Consider the following 20,716-nt stretch of genomic DNA (forward strand, 5'->3'; position numbering starts at 1 on the left):
TGCCTGTTATTAGCGCGGCCGCTTGTAATTACAGCATATGTGCACTTTTATCCGCTCTTCTCCAATCCCTGCGATTCTGGAAGCAATTACTCTCTCTCTTTCTCTTTCTCTCTCTCTGTCTCACAGTCTCTCTCTCTCTCTCTCTTTTTCTTTCTCTCACACACTTTCATCTGCACTTCTCAGCCCCTATCTCTCTAACACCCAATTCTTGTCTTTGTGTACTTGTGGCATTGTTGTGAGGGTGAGAATTTAAGGTCTAAATTGGGTTTCGGGGAGAGCGGGAGAGCAAGTGAGGGAGAAAAAACTCCTAAATCTTTCCATTCTGCAGTCCACCACAGCCGAGTGACCTACTAAATCATGAAAACTATCCTCAGCATAGCGAGAAGTGCCATTAGGATCTATCTATCACTGGTGATAAAAGTTTGCTGAAGTTTCCTATTAAATTCAAAAGTGCAGAATCTAACATTTCATTACTGTATTTTGAAATTGCAGAATAGAAACTGATGAGATATTATCCTTCACGTCATGAATTGTGTCGCCCCATTTTTTTGAGAGCTTGAGGGTCCCTGTATACATATCCATCAAGGAATTGATTCGTTGCCTTGAGGCAACAATGTGCGCAAAAAGGTTACTAAAATGATGTCTGTGTATAAACACAGCATCTGTAGTGAAACTGTAAGAAAACAATCAGTTTATACAAAATATTTATTTTAGTTTTACCAAGCAGGGAGATGAAAGCCATTGCTTTAGTATAATTACATTAACAAGAAGCAGACTAAGTGCATGATGTTGCCCTGAGGCAACAAATACAAAAACACTGTTTTTGTAAGTGAATAAAAATAAAATGTGTCTTTAAATAACCAACTATGATTCTTTTCATATTCATGCACATACAAATATTTTTATTCTGGACAAAATAATAAAAATAATCAATATAATCAATAATATAGTTTTGTTTTAATATAGTATTGTTTTTATATGTCACATATGTCTCTGCAACAATAAGAAACCACTTGAAAACCAAATTGAAAACCTCTGGAGGAAGATGGATGACCACAAGCCATCAAACCAAACTGAACTGCTTGAATTTTTGCACCAGGAGTACCATGAAGTTATCCAAAAGCAGTGTGTAAGACTGGTGGAGCAATATATAAATGCTCATTCCTTTTAATAAAACATTTACCTATAAATAGCAAAAACTGAAGTGGTATCTTAATGTTTTTTACATACATAGTTTTAACAGAAAGAAGCATAATATAAATAAAATGTAAATTAATATGATATTATTATCGTACATTACTATATGACCAGTCATGCTTGGGTACATTTAATATTGGTTTACTAAATTATTAAAATTGTGTAAAATTGTTAATCTTACATTCTCAAACCATTAGACCTGAATTGGCAACAACTGAAGAGCTTTAATGGAAGAGCTTTAGTGGAATAAAGTGGAATAAAGATGCAGGAGAAACATGACGTCCCTCTTTAAAGTTCAGTTCAGGTGATTTAATCACAGCTACTCATGTTTTTGTGTTTTTTTGCTAAGAATCCACTAGTTGTGGTTAAAAAAGTGCAATCCCCACATATTTTAAAAGCAGCTTAGCTGTAAGTGTCACAGTTTAGCCCATGTCTGTCATGTTTCTCCCTCATTTGGTCTCTTGTGCTCCTGCTCTCTGTTTACCTGTCATGTTTCCCAGTCATGTGCTATTGTTGTGTTTTGGTCCTGTCTCTGCCCTAGCCCCACACTGTCATTAGTTATTTGTAAACCCGCCCCCGCTTGATTGATCCTCAGGTGTTTCCAGTTTCCTGTTCCCTCCATGTGTATATAAGCCCCTTTGTTTCAAGCCTTCTTTGTCTAGTCTTTCGTTAGTTTGTTTGCTGTCTGTGATCAGGTTTGTTTCATGTCTCTTGATGTTTGTTAGCTTCCTGTTTTCAAGTTTAGTGTTTTGTAGTTATGTATTCAGTGTAACTTTGGTTTATTTTGTTTGTTTGTTTGTTAATTTGTTTTAGTTTGTTTATTTAATAAATTTAATTATATTCTGCACTTACGTCCACCCCCTCCTCATTCGTAACAGTAAGATAAGCAAGATAGAAAGCAGCATTAAGTTTATGCTAAAGTAAATATGAATCTGTGTATTTAAACCAGTGAGATAGCTGGCATGAAATCTCTCTGAAGACCTATGAAAGAAATACCAGAAGAGTGGTAAATAAAACATCATCCCTTTACCAGATACGGGCAAAATATCTCTCTCCTTCTCTCTGTTTCTCTCTCTGACTTTCCGCCTGCATCCCCCCAGTTCCCCCTCCGCTCTGAGGTATTTTCACACTAAATGGAGTTTGACTTTATTAGCCTCCATAAAAAGCGGTTTGATTCAATGGTTAAAAAGCCGGATCTCATTAAAGCCATATGACTGTGATGTGTGATGGTGAAGCACAGATCATAGAGCACCTTTGCTTTATTAAATCTCACTAACTGTCTGAAATATACTCCCCTAGAGCCTAACTACCACTCTCAATTAGAGTCGAATAAAAACGGCTTATTGTGAATGAGAGCGTGAAAGAAAACAAGCAAAATGCTGCAGCTGATGCACCTATTTTAGATCTGTACAAACAATGGTACACGCAGTATATCGCGTACTGTATATCAATTAATGCAGTAAATCAAGGCAGCTGCCTAATTTATCACAGCAGGTGATTATGCGTGTGATGCAGCACAGTACATATATAAATGAACCCAATGGGCCAGTATATTGTGAGTGATAATACTTGACTTGATTGGCTTTTGTCCAGACTTTGAGTACCCACTTATTATGTGCCCTTGTTTTCCGAAAGTGTGTAGGTCAAGTGGCCATTAACCATACGTGGACATCAACTTCAAACTTCTGCTCACATAGCACTTTGACGTGAAGTAAATCACATTATGAGTCCATTAGTGTGAACATTATGAAGCAGTGAATACCTGCAGTTGTGTGAGGATCAGCTCTTTTCTCTTATAAACTGTTTCAAAAGCCGGAGAAGAGAGACGATGAAGGCCAAAGGTGTATCCAAGATACACTGCATTCCTTTTTTTAGACTGAAGGTTTCTCATTAATTAGGTTCTTAATAAGAAGCAATTATAACTTTTGCAAAAGGAAGTTTAAAATAAATATATACAAGCTCACTTTTAATTTAGTCTATTATAGATTAATACTGAATCTGCAATGGAAACTATGCAGAAAAACATATGAAATATGAGTCAGTAAAAAAAAGTTAAACAAACCAGAATATGTGTTATGTTTAATTTTTGTCAAAGTATGCACCCTTTTCTTAAATGACGGTTTTGAACATCTTGCATTTTCTCAGTCAGCTTTATTAGGGAAGATTGCCTGGATTTGCTATCAGTTAACAGCTGTGCTGAAGTTATTAGTAGTTAATTACTTGATATTATAAGAATTAAAGTTATAAAAAATAACTTTAAGAAATACAGGTCAGTAAAACTGAAACATTCAAAGAACTTTGAAATATACTCATGTGCATTAAAAAAGGAAGAAAAAGAGTTATCTCTGTTGCACAGAATAAGTTCATCAAAGTTCCTCAAAAACCACAAGGTAACAAACTCTAGATAAGAGCCCCTAAATGCCTCACAGAGTATTTTGGTTTGTTTACCCCCCAAAAAAAACATTGAATGAAAAAGGGGGTTCCAAACTTTTGAAAAGTACTGCAAATAATTTTTCTAATTGCCACCAGAACTTAATAATCAGTTAAATTCAGCAGTGAGTCAAGATATATGCGCAGCAATGCCATAGGATAGGCCATAGGCCAAACAAAATGTATCCCCAGTTTATACTTTCCATTCCCTACCGGCTAGTGTAGTATCCAATATCACTCAATAATTCAAGCACTAAGAGGGTGAAAACTAGCATATTTATGCTTTCTAATCACTTATTGAATGGAGTCCTCCAGGTGAACGGTCATTCTGGTTAAGATTATGCTGTGCATGATTGGCTGCCACTTCTCACCTGTGTGTGTTGAGAATGTGTGAAATCTAATTGTACGGCAGAAAGGCACTATATAAGAGTAATTGTAAGTAAAAGTCCAGTTATGAAGCTTGGGAACTCAAAATTCCAAAGTGCCATGGGAATTGCAGGTTTAAAATATGTTTAAAATGTTTTTTTATAGCCTTATATTTAACATTTCATGGATATCTGCAAATAATAAAGGTTAGTCATCATGTTTATACTTTGTAAAAACCTTGTAAAAGTACTCTAACCTGATCTGATCTTTCTGGTTAGTTGTGTTACTTTGTCTTTTCCATCAGTCAGCACTATTCACTACATGGTTAGAAAAGTATTGGGACACCTGATCATTCATCGTTTCTTACCAAATCAAGGAATTCTAAAAGAGTTAATTCTGCATTTGGAGCATTATAGTGAGGATCTGATTGCATTCAGCAACAAGTTGGATGTCCACAAACATTTGGACATTTCATTTCATAGTGAATCATTATTTATATCCATTATATATTTGTTAATAACTTACTCTAATCACTGATCGACTGGCCTATATCCAAACCATAAGCCATTTAGTTTTACCTTTATTTTAAAGAGCAGTTACAGAACAATCTGTACCCTGCCAGTTGACAAAAACAAAAAAAGAGGAGAAAGAACTCCCTGTAAAATCCTGTCAGAGGTCAAAAAAGTGCAAAATCTGCAATAAACAATACAATAAATTAATAATTAAGTGTTCAAAAGTGTGTTAGTAGTTAATTATCACATGCGACAGGCCACCGCACAACTACAATTCACTGAACCAAGACAACAGCACTGCTTTTCAAAGCCCCTCCGTCATTTTCTCTACCCACGTTGTGTTCCCGTTTCTGCATGCTCCCCTCTGCAGCGTGAAGCAGCGAGCGCCCCGCAGAGATCGACCTAATGAGGGCAAACAGGGTGACGATGAGCACGCATGCCTCAGTTTTTCCTTTTCATTACCCAACCCACACAAACACTCTCCTCTCCCCAATATCCATACCAGCTCCTCACTCAGCATCCTACATTCACTCCACTTTCTCCCTCCACCTGGCGTTTCACACAGCTCCTCTAAAGCCGAGGTGCTGTTTCCTAATAGCGGCTTAATTAAAGGGTGCGCCATTCTGAAAGCCTCGCCATATACTGCCCACTGTGCACCACTCTTACCCATTCATTTCACTAATGAACCACTAAGCCCTAAAAAAAAACCCTCACGGTAGATTTTGTACACTTCACACACTATTTGTTATTTGTTGAAGTGTTGAAAGCTCTGCCTTCTCCTGTAGCAAGAAGCAGGACACAAGACAGCAAATGCCTCCCAGAGTCTCACAAAACTCACAGATTTCTTTTTTGTAAGAGCAAGTGTCCTTCCAATCCAGTGTTTTTCAATTCTGATCCTAGAGGACTTTTGCAGTGCACAACTATTCCCAGACCTAAAAAACCTTATTCAATTTACAAATCACTTCATGAATAGCTAATGAGACGAATCAGCTGAGTCATAGCAGAGAAAAATATTGGAAAATGAAAGCCGTTTAATTTTTTTTTAAAGAAAATAAAATAAATAAATACAGCAGAGGTGTATTTATTTATTTGTGAAATCTGCTTTTTTAGTGAAGTATTGATTCATATGTTGGATAGAAGAAGATAGTTATCCCCATACACTCTATAAGTTTATTATTCTGTTATTAATTGTGATGCAGAATCTGGGCATTAATGTGTGGATTGGAATTTTTCACCAATAGTCAAGAAGTCTAGTCCATTTGTGAGGTCAGTGAGATTAGTGCGTTTTGCTCATAGTCTATGTCTTAATTAATGCCAATGGTGTTCTATTAGGTGGAGGTCAGGACTGTGTGCAAGCCAACCATGTTCTTACACACCAAACCTATTGGCTCATCCACATCTTTATGGATCTTGCTTTGTACCCCAAACTGTTTTTGCAAAGTTGGGAGCATGAAATTGTCCAAAACATTTTTGTATGCTGAACCATTAAGAGTTCATTTCTCTGGAACTAAGGTGACGAATCCAATGCCTGAAAAACAACCCCACTTCACAGCCCCTCCTCTGTCATTGACTGTCATTACCCCTTGCCTCTAATTTGTTATAATTTCACTGACAGTTGGCTGTGGATTTTTTAGTAGTGAGGAAATTTTCAGACTGGACTTGTTGCACAGGTGATGTATCCTATCACGATACCACACTGGAATCCAACTAGCTCTAGAGAGACCCATTTTCCTTACTAATGCCTGTAGAACATATCTATCTAGCCATTTTTGTTTAGCATATCTTGTCCTACATGGTTCTATTCTGGGACTTATGGAACTAATTACTGACTTATTATACATAAATAGTAATCTAAATCTAAAGCCCTATCTGAACGGGATTAGTTTATCAGGGGGATGTCTGTAAAAATATTTCACACTTCAACTCAGTGATAAAACTCTTGCTTCTGGACTGCAATTGAAAAAACAGGAAGACCTGTGAGTTTTTTTGGCTTTCTTGGTCACATGACCAACCGTGTTCAGTAGCTCCTCCACTTCCACTTGGTGTTGTGTTTTTTAAAGTGGATCTCTGTGGAAATGCACGCACAAAGTGTAATTATAGTGCGTGGCAGTGGACAAATAGATATTTTATTAAACAGCAGGTGACGAAACTCAGAGATGTGAATCCGGATGGGAATAAAATTACTGGAGGATCACAGAGTTCAGCCTGTCATTTCCTCAGAAAAATATGTACATGGTCATTTCGGACAGGAATAAAATAACAGAGGACCCTGCACAAAAGAGAAAATTACCCCAGGACCCCCTGAGAAACTAATACTGTCCGGATAAGCTTAATAGGTTATTAAAAGAGCACAGATTTGGTTTCTAACCTCTCTGTACACTCTGAACCCTGTATGTTTTCTTTTTTTTTTTTACATCTATCTACATAATGTGTTTCCTCAAGGAAAGCATTAAAAAGGGTTAATTTAATATATCCACACATCAAATCACAGTATGCAGTGTCTTGGATCAAATAAATGCTAACTGCTCAAATAAATAGCATTATACATACTGTATAATTTTCCCAGCTGACTAAGACTTTGGCACAGTGCTGTCTAAAAAGCGTGGGTGTACTCTGTGATTGTTAGAGCACCAACTCCGTTCAGTCAAACCAAGCCAGATTCTTTATTTTGCACTGTAATGCACCTCATACTAAGCCATTATACTAGATATTTATAGTGCTAACTATAAAAGCAATTATGTAAGATTTCATATAGACTAAGTTTATGAAAATATTAATAAAGTAAATGCAAATAAACATATGGAAATGGCTTGGAACAAAGCTTCCTGTCTGTTGGCACAGAGGCAGTACTCATCATATTAGATCATCTTAAGTGTTAGTCAAGGTCACAACCACCATCACTTATAATCACGAATAGAATCACGAATCACGAATAATTTCTTCCTGAAATTCTATTAAATTTACCATTTAATGGTAAATGGAACTGACATACAGCTTCAACATTCTTCTATTGACATATAAAGCCATAAACAAATTCGCCCCTGAGTACCTGTGAGACCTCGTTCATCACTTTGTCCAATTGTGAGCCGTCACGATTAGTACGATCACATGGTGCTGGCTTCTTACTAGTTCACATAATTTAGAAGGCCATCTCTTAAAAGACTTTTCTTATAAAGCCCTACAACTCTGGAATAACCTTTTAAAAAAATGACTCAATCTTCAAGCCTAGACTGAAAACTCACCTGTATATGGTCACAATCATGCAGTTTGTGGGCGGTGGAGCAAATAGATGGCAGAGTTTTAAGGTAGACTCATGTCTGTGTTACCTTCTGGCTCATTTTCCTTTTAGTCAATGTGTTATAGATCTGTCAGAAGCACTACACACACATTGATAATCTGTTTACATTTTTTGTTGTCCAAACAGAACTATTCATTTCTACATTGTTTACTTAATGACTGCACACTTGTCTGACCTGACATAGATGTAGTACAACTCCTGCCGTTACTTTCAATACACCTGAGCATAAAAAAAAAACTAATTTATTTAATGATATGGTGACTTTTTTTTTATAAATAATTCATTAGTGGTTTTGACCAGAGGAGGATGGGTCCCCCTTTGTGAGTCCTCGTCCCTCTAAAGTTTCTTTCTCAGGGTTTTAGGAAGTTTTCCTTGCTTTATATTATATTATATTATATTTATATTAGTTCTTACATGAGCTAGCTAACACTAACACTTTTTCAGTTTGAAAACAAAAAAACTAAAACACTTTAAAAAAAGGCCTGCTTTTGCAAGTGCTTTAAACTTTGAATTGTATTGTATTTTATGTTGTAATTGTTTCTCACTGTAAGACAGAATGGCTACTTACTATTAATACACCACAGAACACAGAACTTACTAAATACTAAATAAACACATTCTTAAGCACCTTTGAAACATGAAACTCACTTGATGTGAAGCACTTTGAGTGTAATAAAGTGCTTCACATCAAGTGAGTTTCATGTTTTCATGCACAAGGCCTTTTGCGATGCACATTGCTATTTTACAGACTGCCAACAGTCTATTTTCACACCTTGAGCCTGCATCGTTTATATAGCAAAACTTGAATATATCTACACTGATGGACATAAAGGTCTCGAAGTAAGGTGTGTTCAGGTGAATTTCTGAAGTATTGCTATCTTGGCAACAGAAAACACAGGTGCACCACTGACTAAATGCAATCTAGACAGGCATCAACATTCAGCGAACTGTCAACACAGGCATGCACACATGGACACGAAACAGTGCACAAACTCAAAGCATGTGCTTGTTAGAAGCTATAGAAAGAATCCTTTTACATTAACAAAAATCACAATGAAACAGCATAAACAAGCAGGTAATGTTCCTCTGCTGAGAAACACTGGACGCGTCCTGATAGCTGCACCCCTAAAATAGCAATCCACCAAAGTCAGAGAGCACCTGGCAAGTGACACACTGATTGGTTTACTGCATAATACGCCCAAAACACACCCATGATTAATTAAGAGAATTAGTACATGCCTTTAGTGTGTTTTAAGCCACGCAAGGTATATTTCCCTGTACAATAGCAAAAACTCAATGACACGCCCTAAATCAAGCTTTATAGTTCACGGTTGATGGCTCACCTAAAGATCGCTCAAATAGGGCCCAAAGACTTACCTGAAAAAGTAAACATAACAGAGTGCTCTGTATCACAAAAGACGTTCAACCTAATTTAATAATTCATAATGTCATAACGGTCTGTAAAGAAAAGGTCACTCTCAACAAAACAAGTGCTCTATGGCATGCCTTATCAAGGAAGTAGCACAAAATTTTAATTAGTAGTTCACCTTGAGGGCTTTTGTGTGGACGGCGTGTGCTGGGCTGGCCTGAGGAAACCTGAGTGCAATAACAGCATACCAGGTGGGCAAGCTGCAATAAGAAAAAGTTACATATTGGAGTGATGTGGAGCTGATAGGTTTCTCAGCAGGACCAGCCGTGCGCTCCCTGTTTCTGTCCTTCAAAAACCCTGATGCCTTCTTGATTATTCCACTGTAGGAGATATCATGCGTTCCGTTGGGCTGCCATTACCCAAAAGGCCATTACAGCCGCATGCAAGTGTGCCTTTTTTCATTTTAATGACCATTCCTGGTCCACATCCCACAGAGGTAGCAAAATTGTTTTGTTTTTACAACCCAATCTCAGGATGAATTAGCTCGGATAAATTTGGCAAACGCTGTTTCAAGCGAAAAATAATTATCCAGTCCAGCCCACTCGGAGTGAGCTCGATTCACCGCAAGAGCAGACAGATACGTGTCTTTTGGCCACCGTGCAGCGCTCGTCTTCTCAAAAACAGAGTACTACTGCTCAGTCCGCTGAAGAAGTCCTCCCTCAAGACGCTACTAGCCACTAGCACTTTGCTAATGAGCCATTATGTCCGCAGAGGGCCGGAATAGAGTCCAGAAGGCATCAGCATGAGGTGGAGGGTCAATTCCACACAGGCAGTGCCCATTAAATACTGTCACCCTGCAATCTCTCCATCAAACACAGCTTCCACTGACAGCATGTATAATCAGCACACAGGGCACTGCTTTCCCCTCGTGGGCATACGGTGGGCATCATGCCCATCTAATTAACGCACTAATGGAGTGGGCAGCATGCCTGCTGTTAGCACCACAGAGCTCTGTGCCCCGTGGGACTGGCCCCTCGTCCTTTCGTGGAGCAAGGATGTCGTTGCTTTTCCACAATTCTCCTCATGCGATGAGCACAACTTCAAAACAAAAAACTGACTTAAACTGAAGCTAATAGTAAAACAAGATGTCCGCTTGGCTAATATTTAAATTAAATATCTAAATATCTAAAAATATATAGGTACAAAGCAGTTCGATACATTATTAAATAATTACATTCTTAAATAACCAACTGTCATAATGTTTCCATTGCCAAGATTTTGTAGCATTACTGACATATTTGAGATTAAACATTTGAAGGTCAAGAACTTTATTAATGCTTGTCGTACTTTTTCGACTTATATGATGCTGAAATATTTTTTCTTTAAAATAGCAATATGTGAAAATTACATTTATTTTTGCTAAATGGCTCCTCCTACAGGTGTGGGGAGTAATTTACTTACTTTACTTTGTTGGCAGGCTGAGAGATACAGAACCAGCATCTGATGTAAAAAAAAAAAAAAAGAGTATTATTACAGGAATTTACACAAATATTACTCTTTTTTAGACTTATTAGACTTTTTTTCGTTGTTTTATGCACAGTACACACAATCCACAAGTTACATTATGTAGTAGCAGAGTAACCAGAAAATGTATATTGATGAATGTGCAATAGCATCAAAAACATTTCAAGATAAAATTCAATAATTATTTAATTCTAAAGTAAAACAATGGTATTCAACAAAGCCCTAATCAATGAAAATAAATATTTGGAGAAATCAGTAGCACCGTTTTATACGTTTTTTTTTTACTCTCCAGCTCATAATTGTTTTATATTAGTATTATTTTTTGGAAATGTTCAGGCACTCAAAAGTATGTAGTAATAGCCTAATCGGTTAGATCAACTGTACTGGTTGTCACACCTCATCATCAGTGTGCTGCTAACAGTGAACAGCAGCAGGACCTACTCCAGTATGAAGGTAAGTAATTAATGTTTTCCTCTCTGGGGTGTGAGTGACACAGGGGCATGCATCTCAAAAAAAATCAATGCTAGGCTGTTGACGGCTCACAGTTGACTGAAGCACTCTGGATTGCTTTACCATTGATTCAATTTCTTTGCCTGTCCTCTGTCTGAAGTGCAAAATATCTTTCAAAATATTTTAAGGGCATTATTGCACCATAATTCTTCAAAGACCTTACTTCAACTTTGAAACAATCCAAAATTGTGTCACGAAGAACTTTACAATTTATTATTATTGTAGTCAGCTCTGACCCACTCCCAGTTGGCAAAGTTAACTAAAATGGATTATAAAGAATTACTGTCTTGGTGAAATGGACTTTTTCTTACTTAATTCTCTGTATAATTTGTGGAAATAATGACTGATTATAAAAGAATGAAGACAATAGAAGAGCCTAAATGAGTAAAGGATAATTGGGTAAACTCTTCAAACTGATTTTAGTACTTCATCCTTTTCATGTTTGGGGTTTTGGGCATCTTAGCATCACTTAATGAAGTCAAATAGATGGAATGTCATTTACATAAATTACTCTAAAGGACTTAGTATATCTGTAAAAGCAGCAGAAAGAAAAAAGCATAAGAATCTAATATAATGGCACTGAGATATATAACAACACAACTCTCTATCTCTTTCTCTCTCTTTTTTTCTCTGCCTCTTCATTTCCCCCTATTTAAGATTTCAATTGAATCAAAGGTTATTTGTATAGCACTTTTTTTTCTTTTTTTTTTTTTTTTACAAATTTACAGAAATCCAGTAAGCAACAACACAAACACATGTAACCCAAAGTCAGCAAGTCAGAGGTGACTGGAGATAAAATTCTTCCAAGCTTTTAAGTCTGGAGGAAGAAATCCTGAGAGAAACCAAGACTCACATTGGGTGACCCATCCCCCTCTGGTCAAAACCATATATAAATTATTAATAAATGCTGTACAGTCACCCTAATATTACATAAGTCTATTGTTGTGCTCAGATGACCTAAAAATGATAGAAACCCCTAGAATTAACAGGACAAATAATATCAACACTAATGATGGTTGGACTAGTAATAAAAAATAATTAAAATATAATAAGTAGCAATTAAAAGATTCTATGTTAACTTTAATGTAATTTTCTGTCTCTTTCCTGAAGTTTCATGGTGTTGTAGCTACATGATGCGTGGGTTGCTGATCATCAAATATTCTGACTTGTGTCTTTGAATCTAGGAGATCTGAACATCTCTAAAGCTTGTCGCTGAGAATTCACTTTGATAAACATATATCTTTAGGCTAGATTAAACCAGAGCGCAGCACGGACTGCACAGTCTCTTCACATGCAGTTTTTTGAACATCCTCACCAGAGACAAAAATATCGCTTCTTCCTTCAAATTTCATTGGAGCTTTCTGAATCGCCTCTTCAGTCGAGACAGAAAAAGATGGAGGAAATTATGTTTTGGATGATTAAGAAGAAGTGGTTTGGAGTCCAAAACGTGTCTTTTCATTTATTTATTTATCTTGGTTAGTAATAATGTAATCATTAAAGCAGTGATTCTCAATTCTGATCCGGGAGTATCTACTGCCCTACAGGTTTCAAAGTGGCTGCATCCCAATTGCGTACTACATACTAATACTTTATATATGATGATAATAATGTTTTACATTTTGTATGTTTGTATATGTTGATAATACGGCAAAAAAATATATATACATATACATATATAGTGGTTCTCAAGTCAAATGCTGCAATTAATTGAAATAAATTGCTGCAACATTTTTTTCTTTTTGTTGTTCCAGATGTGAGTAGCACTTCCTTTTGTGTTTTGCATTGCATTGTGGGATAATACCAAACACTCTAATCGGTTCTGAGTATGCATCGCAGAGTATACTCAACTTTTACACTTTTATCTATAAAACATTATTTATACTTAAAAATAAGTTAGTAATAATAATAATAAATATAGCCGCAAGCGGCAATCATCGGGTTCAAGCACCAACTTGCACAATGGTGCCTACTGGAGCATTGAATGGTGATGTGTAAGAAGGTCTAATATGATTGGAGATGCCCTGTCACATTTAGAAATTATCAAGTTTTTCACCTGTTATTAATGTTGAGCAGAGGCCTTTCAACCTGATCAGTGCTTAAATTCACATGTAAATCTAGTGAACTTTGTAGGATATTCATTAAGTGAGTTAGAACTAGTCAAAAGGTGTCTACATGTTATTGGTATTGATCAGGTGGCTTCAACCAGAATGTTCACAAAGTGGTATTCAGATTGACCTTTGAACCTTTGCAGAACAAGCTGAAATGTTTGACCAAACAAGTTTAACTTAACACAAAGGAGTGAATGTTCTGATGTGACATGTAATTACGAAGTTATTATAAATCTAGTTCTGAATTAAATGGCGCTTCATCAAGCACCAACTAGCACAATGGTGCCTACTAGAGCATAGGATGGTGATGTGTAAGAAGGTCTAACACAATTGGAGACATTCTGTCACATTTAGAAATGATCAAAAGTCTTTCACCTGTTATTAATGTTGAGAAGAGGCACAAAGGAGTGAATGTTCTGATATGACATGTAATGTCAAGTTATTCTTAATCTAGTTCTGTATTAAATGGCGCTTCATCAGAGTGATATTGTACAGAGGTCTTTAACATTGTGAGATTACAGCAAATACTGCAGAGTTACAGCAATTTAGGTTAGAAATTCCAAGGACGCACAGATTGCTTGATGCCTGGAGAGTATTGTATGTGAAATTTTCACAAATGTTTTTTAATGAACATTTACCTAGAGACTCTACAGTGTGCAGCAAGACTGAAATGGAGGTGATAGGCCACATATCCAGAGAGTAGTTTCAATATAGCTATTTTCAAACAATTAGCAATTATGAATAAACAAAGCACTTTTTAAACATAGTTGTATTGAGAAATTTGTCAGAGCCACTGTACTAAATATGGCAAAAACAATTAGATGTCAAAATAGTACAGCATGATTGACATATACTCGTTTTTTTGGAACAGCGCCCCCCAGTGGGCGGATTGTTTCAGCACTTTGCAGGTCACTACAGTGTCTCCACCTGAACATAACTGCCAAATATCATCCAGATTGGGCAACATTCAGCCTGCCAAAATGTCTGCTGAATGCTGATTGGCTGATGGTGTTCAGCCATTTTGATTGATTAAGTTGCCCTTTGAACATCCTTTAGAGGCTGTATGATAGATTCTGCATGCAAAGTTTCAACTTGCTAGGTTGCACGGTTGCTGAGAAACAGTGCTCCAAATTTACCTCTTGAAGTGAATGGGGCATATATCCGGAAGGACTAATTTGCATATGGCGGCCATATTGTTTACATATTTCAACTTTTTCTTAATGAATATTGAAGCGCATGCTCTCACGAGTGTTTTGATACCAAACATGCCAGGATTGGTCAAAATTCCTAGGACTAGTTTGCAAAAGTAGGTTTTGCATATTATGCAAATTAGCACAAAATCTATATAGACGGAGGTGCATGGTCCAAATTGGAAAGTTGTTGGTATTGACCCAAGGAATCCATCAAAAAAAGAATTTTGAATGTAGGTCTTATGGTTTTTGAGTTATTGAGAAAATTGTGAAAAATGAATTTCCTTGTTTATAGCGCCACCACTTGACCAATCGGTGCCATTTTTGTTGTCCACCGAGATGCACTGATCCTACATCTACCTACCAAGTTTCATTTCTCTATGACTTACGGTTTAGGCTGCACAACTGTTTTTTCAGGAGAAAAAGAATAATAATAATAAGAAGAAAAATCTTAGCAAAAACAATAGGGTTCTACGCACCTTCGGTGCTTGAACCCTAACTAGTATGCAATTGAGACGTACCCTAAAACAAGTAGGGTACTGGTACTCCAGGACCGGGGCTGAGGATACATCTATTAGTTCAAGATATTAATTATTCGAAATATACAGCTCTGGACGAAAAAAAAAAAAAAGAGATCACTTAAAATTGATGAGTTTCTTTAATTTTACCAAATTTAAAACCTCTGGCATTTAATCAAGAGGAAGATGGGTGATCACAAGCCATCAAACCAAGCTGAACTGCTTGGATTTTTGCACCAGGAGTGGCATAAAGTTATCCAAAAGCAGTGTGTAAGACTGGTGGAGGAGAACATGCCAAGAGGCATGAAACTGTAATTAAAAACCAGGATTATTCCACAAATAATGTATTTCTGAACTTTGAAAACTTTATGAATATGAACTTGTTTTCTTTGCATTATTTGAGGTCTGAAAGCTCTGTAATTTTTTTTTTGTTATTTCAGCCATTTCTAATTTTCTGCAAATAAAGGCTCTAAATGACAATATTTTCTATCTGGAATTTGGGAGAAATGTGGTTTGTAGTTTAAAGAATAAAATAACAGTGCTCATTTTACTCAAACATATACCTATAAATAGAAAAATCAGAGAAACTGATTCAGAAACTGAAGTGGTTTCTGATTCAGAAACTGAAGTGGTCTCAGACCTGCCTTCTCTTCCATCCAATAATTTCCTAGTGTTCTATTGAGTTATTTATTTTGTTGCATGTTCAGTTCTGTGTCCTTTTTCTTTTGCTTTAATATCATTTGATTTAATTCTGTTCTTTAGTTTGATAATTATTTCTATAGATATTGCCACATTAACTGCCTGACTTTACTGACTCTCTTAAATTGGATGATATAAAAACATAGAATTTGAATTCATCCTCCTAAATCTGTTTGAATAGGTTTTTAAAAGAGTAATTTGAACTTTAGGTTTAAGTATTTTCTCTGTCCATTCTTAGAAATCAGAGCCTGTTCGTGTCTGACTGGAAGTAACTGGAAATAACTCCAAAAGATACAGCATAGATGGCTGTCGAGTGAACAGATTTGCCTATAAGGACTTTGGCTTTGCTCACTAGGACCCCTCAAGGGGCTACTGCTAACTATATTCATTGTTAAAATACTTTTTTCCACGATGAAAATGATTAGAATAAGAATGATTTCCAATTTAGTTACATACTGCAGGATGATTGCACAGTCAGCACATACAACGCAGCACATACGAAGTATTAAATCTTCATAATGACAAAAATTAAGGGCTTCTTCACAACTATTGTCAGAGTAGGAGTGAAAATGAGAAAATGAGAAAGCATGGAGAATTGTTTACTCCCTTCTTATCCTGCTGCTTTTTAGCTTACCAGTTCTAAATAAAAATGTAAATTTGCAATAACCTCCTTCACAGATTTTTTTCATGCATTTAGACCCTATTTATATTCAAGACAAGCTCATTACAGGCTGACTGTAGTGTAGGCAAACTGATGCAGAAGAATAAAATAGGAATGGAAAAAGTGAGAGAACAGATGAACAGGGAGAGGGAGAGGGAAAAAAGGGAGAGAATGAGGGAGGAAAAACCTCATTTGAAAAGCATGTCTGATACAGCTAATCCCAGAGAGCAGACAAGAGAGGCAAGGCAGAGAACGACAGAGGCGGTGTAATGAGAGTCCTCCTCTTTCTCTCCTCCTTTCATTCGGCCCTTTCTCAGTCATACACTGCTTGATGGAGGGCCAATCAACTGGAAAAAGAGGACCTGCCAGAGTAACAAAGCACAGGGCACAGTCTGAGCCCTGCTAGCAGCCCTGCAAACTGCTCTTCAGAGCGGTTACACATAACAATGGCCTAATCAGATAAAACAATGAGAGAATGAGAGGGTGTACTCTATGATGGAGAGAGAGAGAGAGAGAGAGAGAGAGAGAGAGAGAGAGAGAGAGAGAGAGAGAGAGAGAGAGAGAGCTTTTCAGCATAACACTGAACTGCCTGGATATCATGGCAAAAATGTGGAGTATGAATGTGAAAGTGGCTGTGTTTACTATAATGGTTTAGGAGTTTTTTTCTGCATTGGCTGATTATATTAAACACAAAGGATGCAATGATGCTATTCTATAGATTATAATTATACACTTGCACTGTGAATACTTTTTGCTCTTTGGTCTTTGAATTGCTTGTATGGACAAACAGTTTGTAATTACATTTCTTAAAAGATGGCATATGAAATGTCACTTTATAAGCATTACAATACAAAATACTCTCACATAGTATTGTGTCCCATGACTTTTGCCATGACCCCTGGAGGCTAGAAGAAAAAAAACTTACCTGCACGTGGGAAAGTGTAATTTCCATCTCTTGTCTTTTCATACAGACAATTCTAGCCAGATGCTACCAGACTTATACTCAAATCAAATCAAATCAAATTTATTTGTATAGCGCTTTTTACAACTGGTGTTGGCACAAAGCAGCTTTACAGAAACATGATTACAGGACAAAGCGTCAGGCAAAAGATTAAACATAGAAAATACATAATACAGAACCCCCAGTGAGCGCGGAGGCAAGGAAAAACTCCCTCAGAGCTGCAGGAGGAGGAAGAAACCTTGGGAGGACCAAGACTCGCATTAAAGGGGGGACCATCCTACCACTGGTCAAATGGCTTTTAAATTAATTTTAAAAAGTCTTTCATACATCCACATAGGTTTTATATATTCAGGAGTATAGCAGCTCCACTAATGGCTTATAGAGTAAGATGGATGATGAGCAGCTGATCTGAGGTGGTGGATGGAGAAGAGCTGACTTCAGAAACTTCCAGTCTGGCCAGACAGAGGACATGAGAGCCTGAGGGTCCAACATCCATCGGTATCGGGTCAGACAGGTGGGCAGTCAGTGACTCGGAGGAAGGCAGAGAGATGGAATTAGTTTTGACTGGATTTATGTAAAACAGAGAATATAAAACATTATCAGAGTGTGGCTAATGACTCCGGCAGATCTAAATAAAACAGCCTAACTAAAGGCAGAGAGCCAGAAGGTAACATAGACATGGAGGCTCCCTGAAACACTGGCATCCACCCACTCCACCGTCCACAAACCTGAGTGACCGTGTGCAGTGGGAGAACAGCAGCACCAGCATCTCAGTTTACCACAATTCCCTCTGTCCATGAACCCCTGAATCTGCAGCCTTATCTTTAATTACCAAAAGCTAAACTAAACAAGTAAGTTTTAAGTCTAGACTTAAAGATTGAGACTGTGTCTGAGTCCCGAACATATTCGGGGAGATTATTCCAGAGTTGAGGCGCTTTATAAGAGAAAGCTCTTCCTCCTGCAGAGCGATCGGTTAAGTACGATTTAAACCATGATAAGGCAGTTCCGGTTACTAAGAATACATAGATGTAAATCCATCAACAGTGTATCATGCATACTGAGAATCCATCATATAAGACATTACCACCCACTGTGCTGTACCTCAGATGTATTCTCAGAACACATGAAACACAGTTGATGGATTGAGGAATGTTAAATACTGGCACAACGTTGGGAATTTAATGTCCTATTCATCTGGTACCCACTATCGGAATATGCTCCAAGTTTAATAATTTACGATGCCTTGCAATGAGCACACTGATCACTTTTCAGCCTCACTCACAAGATAACACCTCACAACTTATACAGTTGCAGTTGTAGCCATTCTTAAGTCACATTCTTAAGCCCCCCCCGAGTCACAATTCTCCTTTTATAACATTTAGTTAATATGCTCTGTTTTGAACGTCAGCACTCTGGATTGTTAAGTTTCCCACTATCAGGCCCCGCTCCAACTTTTGTCATTTATGTTGCCTTGCCATGAGCACACTGACCAGTTTCCGACCTCACTCACAACACAAGATAACACCTCAGAACTTATACAGTTGTAGGCATTCTTAAGCTGTCCCCTGATACATTTTTATCACTTTATGATAAATTTACATGCCAGTATTGTGTCTTATGACTTTTGTCATGTACCATGAAAGCTAAAGAACGATGTGGGGTGGTCGAGCTTGCCATGAACATGCTGGCCAGTGTTCAACCTCACTCACAAGAAAACACCACATAACGTACACAGGTGTCAATGTCAATTGGAAATTAAAAAACGTATTGCCATTACAAAGTACAATGTTTTCTGCTTATTTCTCATGTTAGTAGCTTAATTTCTATCAAACTCTAATAGTTATTTAGTAGTATGTTATGTGATTTATTTTTAAATTGAACTGAGTTAATAAAACAGTGTTTAGCGGGTTGGTAAAGACGTTTTTCCTCACTCTGTGCTGCAGGTTCTTGTGCCAGTGTGTCAGTTCAGAATAACAACACGGATGCCAGTCTCCTGGGAAGCAAAGATTTGACAAGTTCCAGGGCTTTCCTTTCTCTCCCTCTCCCTCTCGCTCTTTCTCTCCCTCTCCCTCTCGCTCTTTCTCTCCCTCTCCCTTTCTCTCTCTCTCATCTCTGAGACTTGTATAAATGGAGGGGCAAAGGAGCCTTACAGGCTGACAGGCTTTGAATAAATTTACACTCATTTCGCTGGCCTCTTGAAGTGCAATGCAGCCTGTTGATCCAGTCTCTTTAGTTTCAGAGAACACTGAAAAATTTCATTTCTTCACCTCATTCCGAAGCTGTGAATGAGTCATGAGTCGACTGTTCAAGGGCTAAATGAATATATGCAAGTGTTTGTCCTTGATGTGAGCATGAGAAACACATGAAAGCAGTTCAGATATAAGAAGAATAATAGAATGAAAAGCTTTGATGGTATGATTGGTTCATATATCTGCAAACTTTTCCCTATTCAAGTGGTCCAAAAAACATTCAATGATGTTGAGGTCTGGGCTCAAAGTTGAGCAGCCCATTGTTTTACTGTTAAATGTTAAATTATAGTGAAGAATCCAACAACATTATTTTTTTTATATAAGTTGTCCAATCCAAGTATTCCAGTAAGACAGTTTCTCAGTAACAGCCTCTTGACAGCTTGACAGATGGAGCATAGATAAAAAAGTTGTGGATGATCTCAAATAAGAGTAAATCTGAAATAAGAGTGAAACTGGACCTATCAAATACAAAACAGCTTATCTCATAGTGAGTTCTCATATTATACCAGATTTTGAAAAAGACGTTAGGAGGGTTTTAATGATATCTTTCGGTTTTATATTTTTTCTCTTCCATGAACAAATTAATTTTATTTTAGGCACTCTCTAATATCTTCAATATTTTCTTATTTAGATGTTTTATTCTGTAGAGGACATAATATCTCTCCTGCTTTGCACACACAAAAATAATTAGCAAATTCATTCATTTTTATATTATGTTCTGTTTTCACTTTGTGAAATCAGGGTGGGAATGTTAAACCAGACACATGTGGAAACAGCAAATGTGTCATAGCTATCATGAGCCTTCATGTACTGTCTTGCTCTGATTTAGCAACACAGCTAAAAAAAAAAAGGTAAAACCAGTCCACAGGTCTACAGGTAACAGAACGGTGCAGCCCTAGTAACCCTCTGGTGCTGCAGGACTTATACAGGGGCACCAATACAAATTGCACCTTTACTGGTTTGGAAAGTTGGGTTTTGCCCTTATGTTGTTTTTACAGGAAGTGTTGCTTTCTTCTTGCACACCTCCCCTAAAAAAAATATGTTTGTGCTGTCTCTTTTTTTAGTAGATGCTTTATTTTCACATCAACAAGGGTATGGTAAATTTTAAAGTTGTTGAAAACTTC

Source organism: Astyanax mexicanus, chromosome 3 (assembly GCF_023375975.1).
Source record: "Astyanax mexicanus isolate ESR-SI-001 chromosome 3, AstMex3_surface, whole genome shotgun sequence".
Taxonomy (NCBI): Eukaryota; Metazoa; Chordata; class Actinopteri; order Characiformes; family Acestrorhamphidae; genus Astyanax; species Astyanax mexicanus.